This window comes from Zingiber officinale, chromosome 9A, assembly GCF_018446385.1.
Source record: "Zingiber officinale cultivar Zhangliang chromosome 9A, Zo_v1.1, whole genome shotgun sequence".
Taxonomy (NCBI): domain Eukaryota; kingdom Viridiplantae; phylum Streptophyta; class Magnoliopsida; order Zingiberales; family Zingiberaceae; genus Zingiber; species Zingiber officinale.
In genome coordinates, this window is record NC_056002.1 from 68,149,013 (window position 1) to 68,168,944 (window position 19,932).

Below are 19,932 nucleotides of genomic sequence, written 5' to 3' on the forward strand. Positions count from 1 at the left end.
GGATTTCTAATTTTTGGGCATTTAACCAGGATTGGACATCGGTATCACAACGTATACCTCCGACATTGATCAACTAAGGAATCCCTGTTCTTGGTGAGTTTTTGTGTTCATTTTGATGGTAGAATGCTTAGGGGGATATAGAATTCAATGTAGGAGTTATTGCTAAGAGTGTGTTGATCATTTAGTAGTAATTTATAGGTATGGATTATATTTAGTTTGAGATTCGATTTAGCTAATTAATTTATAGGTAATTGGCTAAATCTGTATATGTATTACAGGACCTTGACACGAGACGAGTATCTCGATATCGGATTGGATCTTTATTATCGGAGGCGGGTACTTTTGACTTTTTGTCTTTGATATGCTTAGTAATGAAATTAACATGTTGCATTAATTATGTCCTTTATTTGTTTCGGTTAGTCACTACCCAATATCTGATACAGGATTGATTGATTGCTTGATTTGCATCCCATGTATACTTTATTTGTTTATACATGCTTATAGGGGGTAGTGATATACCATGCTTTACCATGTTCAGGACCTAGGTTTTATACCTTCTGTGTACCTTTGGATTGTTTTGATTCGTTGACCTATGATGCATTTTTATATACATGTGGATTAGGTCAGGATATTTTGTGGTTAGTGCCATGCACCATTTGCATGATTGCATGTTGTGCGATAGTCCGCTCCATTATTGTTGAGCACATCGCCAGTTACATGGATCTGCACACACCACCACTCATGGGTTAGTGGTCGATTCAGGCAGTGTGTGTTGCAGCAGGGACTCTGTTAGGCACTGTTGGTCCGCTCATGGGTAGTGTGACACAACGTGTTATCCGGCTGGGATTCCTCCCCGTCATCGTGTACCGGGAGTTGAGAGCATTGTGCTCCCCCATTTATGATTTGGGATAGGAGGATAGGTGTACTCCGACAGCATCCCGTCCACTCGGTCACTCATCAGGAGTAGTGACGACAGAGTGCACGGTTGTCACAGCCCTACCCACTCGGCCTCACTATTGTGTGTGAGATGATCGACTGGCGTCAGGGGTGACCAGGACGCATCATTGGCATCATATGCATGATGCATTTATTGTTTGTGTTTGTGCTTGCTGCATTTATATGCTGCATATTGTTTGGATACCTATGTTTGACATGCATACATGATTCCTATACCACTCGGACTGTTTGTCCTTATACACAGGTCCTGGTTAGTACAGTTCCTCTCCTGTTTACTTCAGATGCATATTTTTATCTTTCTTATAACAGGAGACTGTACGCATAATTAGTGTTAGGTGTTATTTCTTTACTTTGCATATCAATTGTACCTGCTGAGTGTTGGACTCACCCCGCCTCCATTGTTGTTATTTTCAGGTTGATGCTGTCCAGAGGGAGTTCCAGTCGCTATTCCTCACTACACGTAGTGCTAGATCCCTGCAGACCTCGAGAATTTATTTACCATTTGGTTTGGTTTTTATTTCCTTATGTGTGTACTTGGTTATTTGGATACTTGGACATCGTATGTTTTTCTTTTGATATTGATGGAGTTCTATTCGATATGTTTTTACTACATGCCTGCCTGGACGGCAGAAGAGGTGAGTTTCGTCGGATTTGAGCTTTATGAGTTTAGTTGAGTAGGGTGGATTTCGAGTCAGAGTACTATAGTTTGTGATTACTATTATTAGCTGCGTGGTTATGACAGCCAGAGGCTGAATATCTATATAAACTGCGTGGTGATTGTTTTTATTTATTTTTATTATTCCAGCCGCCTGTGGCTGAGGTATATGAGGTTGTAGAAAAGTTTCAGATTGTCCACCGTACAGGGGAGATGTTGCCGAAATTTTCTCGGACAGGGACTCCTCTGGGGCGTGACATCAATTGTAAGTACAGTAAGGCAAAAGCAGGGCAATAGGATTTAGCTTGAGAATTGTATTAAATTGTATCAATCTTTTATCACCAGCTCTCAATTTATTGAGAAATTTAGTGAAAATCCTGCATTCTATATAACAAATGATTTTTCATGTTATTCCATGCTTTCTTCAAACTGGATTTTATAGAATATTGAAGAATTAAGTTGCTTAAAACAATGAAGTGAGAAACTGGAAATCAGAATTCAGTTTAGATTGCTATCAAGTGTGTGTACTTAAATGTTATGAGTATCTTACAAAATAATGAGGAAAAATAGTAAAGCTATGGTATTTTCAGTAACATATGGTGTTCTTTTCATTCCAAGTTTTTCGAAAATTGGATTGGACAGAATTCTAAGTGCTAAAATAAAGCTGGAAATTGAAACTGGAAACTAATTCTGTAGTTTGTAATTGCAGCAGAAGGAGAGTTGCTACACATATAACACTTCCACCTTTTTATGGTTGCTGTTGAGGAAGTTTTGAAATGGAAATTGACTGTTTAGAATTCATGGAAAATGAACAACCTTTCAACTAAAAAGTTCTGATTTTCCAGCAGTGAAAGATACAGGAACCATATAAAACTCAAGGATTTGAATTCAGCTGATAAGAGCTGCAAATGGATGTATCAAATTAAGAGCTGCGGTGGTTCTGAGGGACGAAAGTCGAAGCGGAAGATTGCTCGGGGGGCAAGAGATGCAGCTAGTGAGAAGGTCGGCATGGGGTGCGACCAAGGGACGAAGACTGTGGATGAATACGCTGGTGGGCAAGAAGGAAACACGCAGTGATTCCGAGGGACGAGAAGCCGGAGCGGAAGGCTGCTCGAGAAGACCGGAAGTTGGGTTCGGGTGAGCCCTTTTCCGGATGACAAATATCACCCAAGCAAGCGGATCCGGAGTAGAAGACCCGGACCGAGCCGAACAGAACCAGAGCAGTGGTCCTGGATGAAAAAGTCAACATGGGTTGACTTTACTGGTCCGAGGCGCCCGGAACCCCACCGGGCACCTGGACCAGCATGTTTGACTAGAACGCGTCTAATGCGTTCTGAACGTTGGGGGATAAAGTTTTATCCCCCAAGGGCGCCCGAAACCCTTCCAGGCGCCCCGACCAAGGGTATAAATATAGCCTTGGTCCAGAAGCTTGAGAACGAACTCATTACTTGTAATTCCAATGCTTGTGTGCTTTAGAGTTGTAGTTAAAGCTTCTGTTTCTGCGCTCCAACGTTGTAAGAGGCTTCTCCACCTGAAGGAGTTTTTAGTGCTTAATCTTCCTTGGATTAACAACCACATTGGTTGTAACCAAGTAAATACTTATGCCTTGTTCTTTATGTTTTTAATTTACTGCTTTACTTTATTTATGCAGGTGTTAGCTTAAAGAGTTCGAGGAACGGTTGTTTGTTTTATTTTCTACAGGACTATCCAACAACCCCCTCCTAGCAGGACGCAATGGTCCAATAAGTGGTATCAGAGCTGAGACGCCTTAAAAGGACTAACCGTCGTCCGAAGTAACAAAATGATGGCTGGAGATAGCGTCTACCCACCTGCATTTGAGGGGGAGTTTGCTGTTTGGAAACAAAAAATGGAGATATATTTAAATTTAGATTTTGGTATTTCTTTAATATTGAAATCTGATTTCGAAGCACCAAAGACAATGAATGGAGAGCAACTCAATCTACGCCTCTGGAACAAGAAGCAACGTGACGAGTCAATGGCAAACGGTCGGGCAGAGTTTCACATTCTAACCGTCATACCAAATGGAAATCTCAACAGAGTCGGCGAATACAAAAGTGCAAAAGAATTTTGGAAAAAGTTCTTGAAGCTCTACGAAGAACCTTTGGAAGTCGACGACTCAATAGACACCGAGCCACCGACAGAACAGTCCGAGACTGAAGAAATTGCCGAGACAATAATCATAGCGAAAGACCCACCTACAGATGAAGAAAGCTCATTCGAGATGAGCATCGATCAAGGGGGAGAATCTTCTAAAGAAAGTAATTCAACAGGGGGAGAACCAACGACCGATGAGGTAAGTAAGGTATGACTTCTACCCTCTGAACAACTGGTTAATTCAATAGAAAAGTTTCCTGAAGATTTTTTCGATTTAAAAACTGAATTATCGAAAGAGTGTTTCAGTTTACCAATCATTTTGAAAGAATTCTGTAAATTAAAAAATATTTTGACAAAAGAATTTTGCAAGTTAGAAAATTTGCCAAAAGACTTTTGTGAATTGCAAAATGTTTCGACGAAAGATTCTTGCAAACTAGAAATATTATCGAAAGAGTTTCTCGAATTGCAAAAAGTTTTGACGAAAGATTCTTACGAATTACAAATTATTTTGTCAAAAGAATTTTGCAAATCAGAAATATTATCAAAAGATTCTTGCAAGTTACAAAATATTTTGTCGAATGAATCTTGCAAATTAAAAAAATTGTCAAACGAATTTTTACCAATTATTTTGTCAATACAATTTCTTGCATGTTTAATATTTGTTGCCTTAAATATGAAAAATTGTGATTTAAGAAGTTATGATAAATTAAAATGGAAATTTAAAACCTTCTGATAAAAGTATTAGAATAAAATAAATAAATAAATAAATGCATAGAAAATTTTCTAAATGTTATCAATTTTCTTAAATTTTTTTGCATAAAGTTTTCGGCTTAAGAAAGTTCTTAAAATTGATAACGAAAACTTAGAAATTTTCCAAAAAGTTATTTTGAACTTAGAAAATTTCCTTGACTTAGAAATGTTTTCCAGAAAATCATTGAAATAGATTTCCACAATTTGTTTCCAAGTGTCAACCCTTAGATTTTTTTTTCAACCCCAATTTTTTATGTGATCAAAGGGGAGAAGAAAAAAAGTATAAGTCTAGGGGAAGGTTGAAATTGAAAATTGGAATTTTTGAAATTTAATTTTTTCTATCTTGTTCCATATTATTGCAATGAAAATTGTTACATTTTAATGTCAATTTTTGACCCTAGCTTAACTTGGGTTGATCACATCAAAAAGGGGGAGATTGTTGGAACCCAAGGTTGTTTTGGTGTGATCAACAAGTTAAGTTAGGTCATGTGTTGTTTTAACCTTGTGTCTAAGTGTGCAAGAGCTTAGGAGCACAGGTACTCGAGCAGAAGACGCAGCTAGCAAGAAGGACAGCACGCGGTGCGTCCGAGGGATGAGGTGCTGCGGAAGAGTACACCAGTGGACGAGAAGGAAGCGTGCGGTGGTTTCAATGGATGAAAGCCGCAGCGGAAGATTGCTCGAGGAGCAAGAGACGTAGCTAGCGAGAAGGTCGACACGGGGTGCGACCGAGGGACGAAGACTGTGAATGAGTACGCTGGTGGACAAGAAGGAAACATGCAGCGATTCCGAGGGACGAGAAGCTGGAGCGGAAGGCTGCTCGAGAAGACCGAAAGTTGGGTTCAGGTGAGCCCTTTTCTGGATGACAGAGATCACCCAAGCAAGCGGATCTAGAGTAGAAGACCCGGATCGAGCCGAACCGAACCAGAGCAGTGGTCCCGGATGAAAAAGTCAACATGGGTTGACTTTACTGGTCCCGGGCGCCCGAAACAGTCTGGGGCGCCCGGACCAGCCCAGGGCGCCCGGAACTCCTCCGGGCGCCCGGACCTGCATGTTTGACCAGAATGCGTCTACTGCGTTCTGAACATTGGGGGATAACGTTTTATCCCCCCAGGGCGCCTGGAACCCTTCCAGGCGCCCCGACCACGGCTATAAATAAAGTCTTGGTCCAAAAGCTTGAGAACAAGCTCATTACTTGTAATTCGAACATTTGTGTGCTTTAGAGTTGTAGTTAAAGCTTCTGTTTCTGCGCTCCAACGTTGTAAGAGGCATCTCCGCCTGAAGGAGTTTTTAGTGCTTAATCTTCCTTGGATTAACAACCACATTGGTTGTAACCAAGTAAATACTTGTGCCTCGTTCTTTATATTTTTAATTTATTGCTTTACTTTATTTATGCAAGTGTTAGCTTTAAAAGTTCGAGGAAGGGTTGTTTGTTTTATTTTCTACAGGACTATCCAACAACCCCCTCCTAGCCGGCCACAACAGTCCAACAAATGCTTCCATTTAAGGTTCCATTTAAGCTGAAACTTTGTGAGTATACAGTTTCTGAAATTGAATTATGAAGTATCAAATTCTAGAATCAACTCCTACTCAAATTGTGACAGGGTAGTGTTGTTGAATTTCTATCTCCATACACACCAATTCGATATTCTATAGTCAATGGAGGCTCAAGGAAAGCTGGTAATATGTAATATGTATATATCCTCATGTAGTATGGAGACTAACTCTGAATTCCAGAACCAGAATCCAAACTGATATTTCAGTAATATTGAATTCTACAGAAATGGAACCCATGTATCAACCAGTACATGTTTAGTGCCAAACTTCTATGCTATTTTTTATCAGTAACAAATTGAACTCAAAGTTATACATTCAATGCTGAATGAGATCTCCTCTCAAGCTAGATCTTTTATGAATGAGATGTCCTTGAGTTATAAATTTTGATATTGAGTGCTAACATGGAATTGTAGGAATGAACCAGTTTAGCAACCCTTTACTTACTGCAGAGAAAGAAACAAAAACCATTTACACTCAAGGTTATTGATTGAACAAATCAAGCTGTGAAAGAATGTATCAACTTAAGTCTCTAGTGTGCCATGTTTTGTTGTATGTTTCTGGAATTGATGAAGTCCAGAATTCAGAATATGAACTTGGCATCTCAATCCTATTTTGTGTCAATTTCTTATGAACTTTTTGTGGGATTTCAGATATGGAAGAAGGAAGTTTATAAAAGAAAAATCTGCAAAAAGGAAAACAGTGGCTAGAAGTGTATCAAGTAAGTGGATAGCATGTTGTGTTTTATTGCCCGAGCTGACCAATGTTTTAAGTGTGGGGGAGGGAATTCTTCTTCACAATTTGAGATTATTTTAGCTTCCAAGTGATGAAATTAAAGTGGCAAAACAGTGAAAAACAGTGAAAAGAAAAAAAAAAGAAAACAGTGGCAAGACTAAGTGTATAAAGTGGGACACAATGTATCAAGAATGGTGGTTTGCCATCAAATTGAAGGAGAGGTTAGCTTGATCTTTTGAATGGGTAACGACAAATGGTATTCATCTTTTTTCACATCAAAATGGTCAACTCATCAAGTATATTCCTCCAATACTCTCATTTTCTCACTTTCTTTATTGAATTCTTTTCTTTTTCCTATTTCATCCACTTTCACTTGTTCTTTTGCTTCCATTTTAATTCTTGATGATAAATTCCTTTTGACTCATGTATGCTATGTTTTTATAGTGGTGGAGAATTAGGAAATAAGCAATCTTATGGTAGTTAAATGTTGTGAGTAACATTGACTGAGCTCCACTTATACATGTTTGATTGTGAGAGATAGAATAGGTAAATACCTTGTGAGATTGTAACTTGCTTAATTTTTCAATTGAACTGAAACTATCATACTTACTGATTATTGTTTGGATTGTATTCATGATTGGTTGTGATCTTTAGATGACCTTAGTTAATTACCTTTTACCATCTTCTAGGTACTGCTAGGGAAGCTGTGTGGAGATGATTCCTTAGTTTTCTTTACTTGAACGGGGCGTCCAAGACTAAGTGTGGGGGATTTGTAACCATGATTTTGCTACATTATTTTGATTCATAATGCATGTTTTTAATGGTCTCCTCGTAGCTTAAATTCACATTTACATTACATTTCATAAATTGCATTTGACCTTGGACTTAATTGCAAATTGGCTTAGTATCATGGTATTTGATGCTAATGTTTGATTATTATTTTGTAGGCATCAAAAGGGTCATGGACCTGATCAAATCAGGCCACACTTGCGATCAAATCTAGGGCGAAACTTGGTGATTAAGCTCCAGAACAATTGTAGTCGTTCATCCACAATCAAGCAGATCTGAGTCATCCATTAAAGATCTGACCCATCTAACATAATAAGGAGTTGATCTTAGCCATAGATGAAGATCTAGAGGTTTTGATTCAGATCTGAGTTCATCCAGCCGTTGATCAAGCCTGAAACATTATGGACCGTCCGATCAAAGAGAGAGTTGTTTAAAACCTGAGAAGCTACAGTGTCTTCGGGGAGCTCGGCGTTCCGCGACTTGCCACTATTTCTGCATCTTCTTCATCAACGACGCCGCAGTTCCCATTCCAGATCCAGAGCCAAGATTCAAACTCTTTCGTTGCCGGCGAGCTGTCTACGATCCGACCACCAGCAATCAAAGGGCAGAGCGCGATTTGAGGGTGTTCCCCGATCATTGTCTTGTTGTCTGTGAGTTTCATCCAAGCAAAGATTTGAGGGAGTTCCTTGATCTGAGCTGCTGTCATTCTCACTGGAGGATCAAAGGGCGTTCCTTGGTTCTATAGAGTGCAATCCATTTTCATTTTCACCTCGCGTCTCCGGATTCCGCAAGATTTGCTCTGTTCTTCGTCGGTTAGAGAATTCAGATGATTCCAAGCTCGAGAGGCTTTCCCAGTAGCTTTAGGATTCTTCTGAATGTGCTGGGTATTCAGTGGTTGCTGTTGTTTGCTTGAGAGGCATTCCCAGAAGCAAACTCAGTGGCACGGTAGTGAGGAGAGGTTTAGTCTCGGGTTTGGTTGTGGAATGCCATTTAGGTTTTGTTTTTGTTATCTATACTTTTGAATTATCCATGAATTTGCTCAGATATGAAGATTTGACAGTTAGATTGCAATTTACTTTCTACCTTGAATTTCATATTTTGTTTCTACAAGTTCATGTTTTGTTTTAATGCTTGAATTTAGTAGATTCTTTGCCTATTCAGTGAATAAATTGTTACTAAGATTGAATTAAATTGTTGAATGCTTAATTTGATGTTTCTGGTTGTGTATTTATATTCAATGTTGCTGTGATGGAGCATTTGATTTCAATTGTTGAATTAAGAGTAATTGAGAATTGGATGATACTTAGGTTCTTACAAGTAGTTTGAGATTTCAAGTTCACATGTTACTTGTTACCTTTGTTCTATGAATTAGATTGTTATTGTAACGACCCAATTTTCCTCATTAGGAGTTCTAAAAGTTCTTAAAAATATTTAGAAAGGTAGAGAACATGCTATATAATTATTCTAAGTTCGAGGATGAACTTTTTATAAGGTATGGGGGATTGTAACGACCCAATTTTCCTCATTAGGAGTTCTAAAAGTTCTTAAAAATATTTAGAAATATTTTAAAAATATTTTAGAGATTTTTAGAAATTTTTAGAGTATTTTTATGTAATTTTTGGAGGTCGTTTGGTATTTTTACTAAACGAAGGAAGTTTCGACAAAAAAATATCAAAGCCGAGAATTGAACCCACGACCTTTGACTCGGTCAAAACCGAGCTGGCCAGGTGGTCAAACGAATTTTTCTATTTAGAAAAGGTAGCGAATTTATTTAAGATAGTTAACAGAATATTGGATTATAAAAGAGATAAGTTGATCTTGGATTTGCCTGTTTAGAAAAGGTAGCGAATTTATTTAAGATAGTTAACAGAATATTATAAAAGGGATAAGTTGATGTTGGATTTGTCCGTTTAGAAAAGGTAGCGAATTTATTTAAGATAATTAGCAGAATATTGGATTATAAAAGGGATAAGATGATGTTGGATTTGTCTGTTTAGAAAAGGTAACGAATTTATTTAAGGAGTTAACATAAATATTAAGTTATAAAAAGGGATAAATTGATGCTCTATTTTCCCGTGACTTAAACCATTCTCTCCTTCTCTTCTGCGTACGATGGCGGAGCTCGGGCAGAAAACGAAAGGGAGTTAGGGCATCATCTCCGGCGGCCGGCCAAGGTCCTAAAAGCCCTTTTTGTTCGATTGTGAGTCCAAGAAGCAAGGTAAGTGCTTCTCACCTGCAGTAGGAGTAGTTTCAGACCTTTGTTCTTCTTGAATTCGAAGCATAAGAAGCGCTTATAGTGCAAATTTTTAATTAAGCCTATAGTGCAGATTTTAATTAAGCTTATAATGTAGATTTTTATGTAGAGCTTATATTGCAGATTTTAATTAAGCGCTTATAGTGCAGATTTTTAATTAAGACTATAGTACAGATTTTAATTAAGCTTATAATGCAGATTTTTATGTAGAGCATATATTGCATATTTTAATTAAGCACTTATAGTGCAGATTTTTAATTAAGCCTATAGTGCAGATTTTAATTAAGCTTATAATGCAGATTTTCATATAGAGCTTATATTGCAGATTTTAATTAAGCACTTATAGTACAGATTTTTAATTAAGCCTATAGTACAAATTTTAATTAAGCTTATAGTGCAGATTTTTATATAGAGCTTATATTGCAGATTTTAATTAAGAGCTTATAGTGAAGATTTTTAATTAATCCTAAAGTACAGATTTTAATTAAGCTTAAAGTGCAGATTTTTATGCATGCTTATAGTGCAGATTTTAATTAAGCTTATAATGCAGATTTTACGTTTGCAAAGTATGCAAAAATAGTGTAGCATAGAATGCAGAATCTTGATTAGAATAGTATGCAGAATTTTGATTAGCAAAATATGCAGATTTTTGTTTATGCATTTCAAAGTTAGAATTTGTTTAAACATTTCAGTTTTTAAAGAAGCATTCTTTTATTAGAGGTATTAACAAGTATAAGAAAGATAAAGAAAAGAAAGAAAAAGGCCAAGGCCTTAAGTAGATCCCAAAGTCAAGACTTTAGGGATTTTGGCACACAAGGTGTTTGTTAAAATGCCGAGGCATTATATATTAGAAGTATTAAAAGATAACAAGTATTTTACTTTTATCAGTGACACTGTACTGGACTCTCAGTTGTCCTTGGGTTGGGCTCCCATAGTCGTCCCTAGGTTTAGATAACCTAGTATGCAGGACTCTTAGTTGTCCTTGGGCTGGGCTCCCATAGTTGTCCCTAGATTTAGATAACCTAGTAAACCCTACTAGATTCGGGACCAGCTATCTCGGGTCTAGTTAGGGATGCGCGCATAGCAAGTATAGTTGTCGGGCCCACGTAGAAAGTTGATTATTATTTTGAAGTATTATAAGTATAAGATTTTGAACAAGTAAAATGAGTTTTCACATAAGTATAAAAGTAAGTAAAGTATAAATTGTAAGCAAGTGGAATAAAAGAATAAGTTTAGAACAAATGAATTAATTTTCACTTTGTTTTAAAATCAGCAAGTTTAGTTTTCTTTTATACTAGCATGTAATTTAGATTAGTTTACTGTTCTTTGTTATTAGAAGAGCATAAGTAGCTTTACATGTTCAGCATTTCAGTATGTTTGTTTCTTTTACTAGTAGATGAGCATGAGTAGATTTCCTTTTGAGCATTCAGTTTTAGTTTTCAGTATATTCACATGCATACTCGAGTTTTGTGAGTTAGATAACACTTGCTAAGCAATTTTGCTTATAGATGCATTTCCTCTTACTGCAGATAAAGGAAAGGAAAAGCTATAGTAAAGGAAGGCGACAAGGAGGTGCGGATAGATGTCTGATGCCTAGACTATTGAATCATTGGGATTTAGCATAAGAATTTATTAACAAAGAGTTGAGTAGAATGTATTAGATGAGTCATTTAGTCTTCCGCTGCTAGTTAATTGTATGTTTTGAGTTCTCCGAGAGTTTTAGGAATTTATATCAATATGTGAACAAGAATAGTTAAGTAAAGTTAGTAGTCCAGTAGACCTCCGCCCTCACATACCAGTAGTGAGGAGGGTGAGGTGTTACAGTTGGTATCAGAGCAGTTCCTATTCTCCAGCATCACACATCATCACCAACCTTGTCATCTTCAAGTAAGAAAGTATTTAATTTTTAGTATGCTTTTCTTTATTCTTTACAGTAAAGAGAAATCCTTAGAAGTGTTAGATTATATGTACAGAATAGGGAGATGTTTAGAAGTGCTTATAAAGTTAAGAATTCTGCTTAGTTTCTTTTACATAACAAGATGTGTTCTGGGATGGTGGTATGATCCGGGGACCTAAGCCCGGTGAGCGCGCCAGAATCAAACAAGATGTGTTCTGGGATGGTGGTATGATCCGGGGACCTAAGCCCGGTGAGCGCGCCAGAATCAAACAAGATATGTTCTGGGATGGTGGTATGATCTGGGGACCTATGCCCAATGAGCGCGCCAGAATCAAACAAGATATGTTCTGGGATGGTGGTATGATCCGGGGACCTATGCTCGGTGAGCGCGCCAGAATAAAGGGGAACTCCGGTCCTAAGTTCGGACCCCTACCAACCTAGCGCTAGGGTAGTTGTCTGATCAACAACTTATGTTACGGTACTACTAAGCGCAACTAGGCCACCACAATAGTATGTTTATAAGTATGCATGCAAGTATGTTCAAGTCATGTTATATTTATATTTACGTTTAGGTTTAGGTCCACGTTATGTTCATGTTATGTTCTTGCCTATGCATATGGACATGCTTGTGATCGAGTCTATCATTATGTTTAGTTCATCTACCATGCTTACGTTTATGTTGTCATGCTTATGTCACTGCTTATGCTTATGTTCATTGAAAGTAGGTTAGGAGGTCCTAAGATACCTTTGATGTGGTTTTCCTTAGTACATTAGATTATGGATGCTAACTAATGCATGTACAAGGTAGAGAACATGCTATAGAATTATTCTAAGTTCGAGGACGAACTTTTTATAAGGTTTGGGGGATTGTAACGACCTAATTTTCCTCATTAGGAGTTCTAAAAGTTCTTAAAAATATTTATAAATATTTTAGAAATATTCTAGAGATTTTTAGAAATTTTTAGAGTATTTTTATGTAATTTTTGGAGGTCGTTTGGTATTTTTACTAAACGAAGGAAGTTTCGACAAAAAAATATCCAAGCCGAGAATTGAACCCACAACCTTTGACTCGGTCAAAACCCAGCTGACCAGGTGGGCAAACGGATTTTTCTATTTATCAAAGGTAGTGAATTTATTTAAGATAGTTAACAGAATATTGGATTATAAAAGGGATAAGTTGATCTTGGATTTGTCTGTTTAGAAAAGGTAGCGAATTTATTTAAGATAGTTAACAGAATATTATAAAAGGGATAAGTTGATGTTGGATTTGTCCGTTTAGAAAAGGTAGCGAATTTATTTAAGATAGTTAGCAGAATATTGGATTATAAAAGGGATAAGATGATGTTGGATTTGTCTGTTTAGAAAAGGTAGCGAATTTATTTAAGGAGTTAACAGAAATATTAAGTTATAAAAAGGGATAAGTTGATGCTCTATTTTCCTGTGACTTAAACCATTCTCTCCTTCTCTTCTGCATACGATGGCGGAGCTCGGGCAGAAAATGAAAGGGAGTTAGGGCATCATCTCCGGCGGCCGGCCAAGGTTCTAGAAGCCCTTTTTGTTCGGTTGTGAGTCCAAGAAGCAAGGTAAGTGCTTCTCACCTGCAGTAGGAGTAGTTTCGGACCTTTGTTCTTCTTGAATTCGAAGCATAAGAAGCGCTTATAGTGTAAATTTTTAATTAAGCCTATAGTGCAGGTTTTAATTAAGCTTATAATGTAGATTTTTATGTAGAGCTTATATTGCAGATTTTAATTAAGCGCTTATAGTGCAGATTTTTAATTAAGCATATAGTACAGATTTTAATTAAGCTTATAATGCAGATTTTTATGTAGAGCTTATATTGCTGATTTTAATTAAGCACTTATAGGGCAGATTTTTAATTAAGCCTATAGTGCAGATTTTAATTAAGCTTATAATGCAGATTTTCATGTAGAGCTTATATTGCAGATTTTAATTAAGCGTTTATAGTGCAGATATTTAATTAAGCCTATAGTACAAATTTTAATTAAGCTTATAGTGCAGATTTTTATGTAGAGCTTATATTGCAGATTTTAATTAAGAGCTTATAGTGCAGATTTTTAATTAAGCATATAGTACAGATTTTAATTAAACTTAAAGTGCATATTTTTATGCATGCTTATAGTGCAGATTTTAATTAAGCTTATAGTGCAGATTTTATGTTTGCATAGTATGCAGAAATAGTGTAGCATAGAATGCAGAATCTTGATTAGAATAGTATGCAGAATTTTAATTAGCATAGTATGCAGATTTTTGTTTATGCATTTCAAAGTTAGAATTTGTTTAAACATTTCAGTTTTTAAAGAAGCATTCTTTTATTAGAGGTATTAACAAGTTTAAGAAAGATAAAGAAAAGAAAGAAAAAGGCCAAGGCCTTAAGTAGATCCCAAAGTCAAGACTTTAGGGATTTTGGCACACAAGGTGCTAGTTAAAATGTCGAGGCATTATATATTAGAAGTATTAAAAGATAACAAGTATTTTACTTTTATCAGTCGCACTGTACTGGACTCTCAGTTGTCCTTGGGTTGGGCTCCCATAGTCGTCCCTAGGTTTAGATAACCTAGTATGCAGGACTCTCAGTTGTCCTTGGGCTGGGCTCCCATAGACGTCCCTAGGTTTAGATAACCTATTAAACCCTACTAGATTCGGGACCAGCTATCTCGGGTCTAGTTAGGGATGCGCGCATAGCAAGTACAGTTGTCGGACCCAAGAAGAAAGTTGATTATTATTTTGAAGTATTCTAAGTATAAGCTTTTGAACAAGTAAAATGAGTTTTCACATAAGTATAAAAGTATGTAAAGTATAAATTGTAAGCAAGTGGAATAAAAGAATAAGTTTAGAACAAATTAATTAATTTTCACTTTGTTTTAAAATCAGCAAGTTTAGTTTTCTTTTATGCTAGCATGTAATTTAGATTATTTTACTGTTCTTTGTTATTAGAAGAGCATAAGTAGCTTTACATGTTCAGCATTTCAATATGTTTGTTTCTTTTACTAGTAAATGAGCATGAGTAGATTTCCTTTTGAGCATTCAGTTTTAGTTTTCAGTATATTCACATGCATACTCGAGTTTTGTGAGTTAGATAGCGCTTACTAAGCAATTTTACTTATAGATGCATTTCCTCTTACTGCAGATAAAAGAAAGGAAAAGTTATAGTAAAGGAAGGCGACAAGGAGGTGCAGATAGATGTCTGATGCCTAGACTATTGAAGCCTTGGGATTTAGCATAAGATTTTATTAACAAAGAGTTGAGTAGAATGTATTAGATGAGTCATTTAGTCTTCCGCTGCTAGTTAATTGTATGTTTTGAGTTCTCCGAGAGTTTTAGGAATTTCTATCAATATGTGAACAAGGATAGTTAAGTAAAGTTAGTAGTCCAGTAGACCTCCGCCCTCACATACCAGTAGTGAGGAGGGTGGGGTGTTACAGTTGGTATCAGAGCAGTTCCTATTCTCCAGCATCACACATCATCACCAACCTTGTCATCTTCAAGTAAGAAAGTATTTAATTTTTAGTATGCTTTTCTTTATTCTTTACAGTAAAGAGAAATCCTTAGAAGTGTTAGATTATATGTACAGAATAGGGAGATGTTTAGAAGTGCTTATAAAGTTAAGAATTCTGATTTGTTACTTTTACATAACAACATGTGTTCTGGGATGGTGGTATGATCCGGGGACCTAAGCCCGGTGAGCGCGCCAGAATCAAACAAGATGTGTTCTGGGATGGTGGTATGATCCGGGGACCTAAGCCCGGTGAGCGCGCCAGAATCAAACAAGATATGTTCTGGGATGGTGGTATGATCTGGGGACCTAAGCCCAATGAGCGCGCCAGAATCAAACAAGATATGTTCTGGGATGGTGGTATGATCCGGGGACCTATGCTCGGTGAGCGCGCCAGAATAAAGGGGAACTCCGGTCCGAAGTTCGGACCCCTACCAACCTAGCGCTAGGGTAGTTGTCTGATCAACAACTTATGTTACGGTACTAATAAGCGCAACTAGGCCACCACAATAGTATGTTTATAAGTATGCATGCAAATATGTTCAAGTCATGTTATATTTATATTTACGTTTATGTTTAGGTCCACGTTATGTTCATGTTATGTTCTTGCCTATGCATATGGACATACTTGTGATCGAGTCTATCATTATGTTTAGTTCATCTACCATGCTTACGTTTATGTTGTCATGCTTATGTCACTGCTTATGCTTATGTTCATTGAAAGTTGATTAGGAGGTCCTAAGATACCTTTGATGTGGTTTTCCTTAGTACATTAGATTATGGATGTTAACTAATGCATGTACAAGGTAGAGAACATGCTATAGAATTATTCTAAGTTCGAGGACGAACTTTTTATAAGGTATGGGGGATTGTAACGACCCAATTTCCTCATTAGGAGTTCTAAAAGTTCTTAAAAATATTTAGAAATATTTTAGAAATATTCTAGAGATTTTTAGAAATTTTTAGAGTATTTTTATGTAATTTTTGGAGGTCGTTTGGTATTTTTACTAAACGAAGGAAGTTTCGACAAAAAAATATCCAAGCCCAGAATTGAACCCACGACCTTTGACTCGGTCAAAACCGAGCTGGCCAGGTGGGCAAACGAATTTTTCTATTTACAAAAGGTAGCGAATTTATTTAAGATAGTTAACAGAATATTGGATTATAAAAGAGATAAATTGATATTGGATTTGCCTGTTTAGAAAAGGTAGCGAATTTATTTAAGATAGTTAACAGAATATTATAAAAGAGATAAGTTGATGTTGGATTTGTCCGTTTAGAAAAGGTAGCGAATTTATTTAAGATAGTTAGCAGAATATTGGATTATAAAAGGGATAAGATGATGTTGGATTTGTCTGTTTAGAAAATGTAGCGAATTTATTTAAGGAGTTAACAGAAATATTAAGTTATAAAAAGGGAAAAGTTGATGCTCTGTTTTCCCGTGACTTAAACCATTCTCTCCTTCTCTTCTGCGTACGATGACGGAGCTCGGGCAGAAAACGAAAGGGAGTTAGGGCATCATCTCCGGCGGCCGGCTAAGGTCCTAGAAGCCCTTTTTGTTCGGTTGTGAGTCCAAGAAGCAAGGTAAGTGCTTCTCACCTGCAGTAGGAGTAGTTTCAGACCTTTGTTCTTCTTGAATTCGAAGCATAAGAAGCGCTTATAGTGCAAATTTTTAATTAAGCCTATAGTGCAGATTTTAATTAAGCGTATAATGTAGATTTTTATGTAGAGTTTATATTGCAGATTTTAATTAAGCGCTTATAGTGCAGATTTTTAATTAAGCCTATAGTACAGATTTTAATTAAGCTTATAATGCAGATTTTTATGTAGAGCTTATATTACAGATTTTAATTAAGCACTTATAGTGCAGATTTTTAATTAAGCCTATAGTGCAGATTTTAATTAAGCTTAGAATGCAGATTTTCATGTAGAGTTTATATTGCAGATTTTAATTTAGCGCTTATAGTGCAGATTTTTAATTAAGCCTATAGTACAAATTTTAATTAAGCTTATAGTGCAGATTTTTATGTAGAGCTTATATTGCAGATTTTAATTAAGAGCTTATAGTGAAGATTTTTAATTAAGCCTATAGTACAGATTTTAATTAAGCTTATAGTGCAGATTTTACGTTTGCATAGTATGCAGAAATAGTGTAGCATAGAATGCAGAATCTTGATTAGAATAGTATGCAGAATTTTGATTAGCATAATATGCAGATTTTTGTTTATGCATTTCAAAGTTAGAATTTGTTTAAACATTTCAGTTTTTAAAGAAGCATTCTTTTATTAGAGGTATTAACAAGTATAAGAAAGATAAAGAAAAGAAAGAAAAAGGCCAAGGCCTTTAGTAGATCCCAAAGTCAAGACTTTAGGGATTTTGACACACAAGGTGCTTGTTAAAATGCCGAGGCATTATATATTAGAAGTATTAAAAGATAACAAGTATTTTACTTTTATCAGTGGCACTGTACTAGACTCTCAGTTGTCCTTGGGTTGGGCTCCCATAGTCGTCCCTAGGTTTAGATAACCTAGTATGCAGGACTCTCAGTTGTCCTTGGGTTGGGCTCCCATAGTCATCCCTAGGTTTAGATAACCTAGTAAACCCTACTAGATTCGGGACCAGCTATCTCGGGTCTAGTTAGGGATGCGTGCATAGCAAGTACAGTTGTCGGGCCCAAGAAGAAAGTTGATTATTATTTTGAAGTATTATAAGTATATGCTTTTGAACAAGTAAAATGAGTTTTCACATAAGTATAAAAGTAAGTAAAGTATAAATTGTAAGCAAGTGGAATAAAAGAATAAGTTTAGAACAAATGAATTAATTTTCACTTTGTTTTAAAATCAGCAAGTTTAGTTTTCTTTTATGCTAGCATGTAATTTAGATTAGTTTACTGTTCTTTGTTATTAGAAGAGCATAAGTAGCTTTACATGTTCAGCATTTCAGTATGTTTGTTTCTTTTACTATTAGATGAGCATGAGTAGATTTCCTTTTGAGCATTCAGTTTTAGTTTTCAGTATATTCACATGCATACTCGAGTTTTGTGAGTTAGATAGCGCTTACTAAGCAATTTTGCTTATAGATGCATTTCCTCTTACTGCAGATAAAGGAAAGGAAAAGCTATAGTAAAGGAAGGCGACAAGGAGGTGCGGATGGATGTCTGATGCTTGGACTATAGAAGCCTTGGGATTTAGCATAAGAATTTATTAACAAAGAGTTGAGTAGAATGTATTAGATGAGTCATTTAGTCTTCCGCTGCTAGTTAATTGTATGTTTTGAGTTCTCCGAGAGTTTTAGGAATTTCTATCAATATGTGAATAAGGATAGTTAAGTAAAGTTAGTAGTCCAGTAGCCCTCCGTCCTCACAGACCAGTAGTGTGGAGGGTGGGGTGTTACAGTTATGGCTGACATTGAGTCAAGTTGTGAATGAATCACTTGAGCTTTTTATTATTTACCTCTATTTCACATTGTTGAATGAAGTTGAGAATGGGATACTTGTTGTGTGAGCTTAATAGTTGAATTTGGTTGTTATTGTGAATTGGGGGATATTTTGGTTTTTACAAATTAGTTTGAGTTCTTGAGTTTCATAGTTATTGCAATTGTGAATTGAGAAGATAGTAATTAACTCATTTTACTCAATGATGCATTAGAATCTGAATTGAATTGTTGTAAGCTTAATGAGATGCAAGAGAATAATGTTTATATGAGAGAACCTTCCTTTGATTCTATTCTTGTTGTTATTAGATGAATTTACCTTGTAATGAGAGTCAAATGGAAGTGCTTAATAGAACTTGTTGATGTAAGAAATTGATTGGAACCAATTCTAGGATTCACACACATTTATTAGTTATCATTGGAAATATACGACTTGAGACTCTTTACTACAACACTTGTCTTGATTTTAATTGAGTATCCAATCTTTACTAATTTAGTGCGCCTAGTGACATGTGAAAATGGCCAACACCACGCATTGCGGTTAAGAGCATTCGCAACGCATGACTCGCGCTGCGGTTAAGAGAATTTGCAGCGCGCGGCGTACACTACGGTTAAGAGCATTCACAACGCGCACCACGCGCTACGGTTAAGAACATTTGTAGTGCATAGTGCTCACTGCAATTAACCACCTACAATTATCACCAATATTTATTTAAAATATATAACTTAAATTTAAAATTTATACATCATCCCAATTCATTCATCACTTAAAATACAAATAAAATTTTTTAAAATCCAATCAAAATGTGAATACAATTTTTATTGATCTAATAAACATTTGTATCAATTTACATATAAAACTAATACAACATTAGAAATTTGATCCATTAAAAATTTGAACATTTCCTAATACAAATTAAGCCTTCACCAAATAGCTAATACCATTCATGATTTCGTCGAAAGCCATGGATGTCTGATTCTTTCCAAACATCTTTTATTGTAAACAACTAAATTAATCCATCTAGTAACACCGCCTTCATTAACCGTTGCAAGGATCTCTATGTTTACTTCGAGGGCAACCTGTACATGATGAAACAAACAAAATATCATCAAAATCGTGTAGCAGGAAACATAATTTGTACTAGTGGCTTACAAATTGAAGATGATCATAGTGAAAGCACAAATCAAGAATTATGATTATATAAAGCATCAATATTTTACAGAAAAGTAATATTTAATTAACAAAGTTTTAAACTGGTTATCATAAGTTCCATGAATTAATT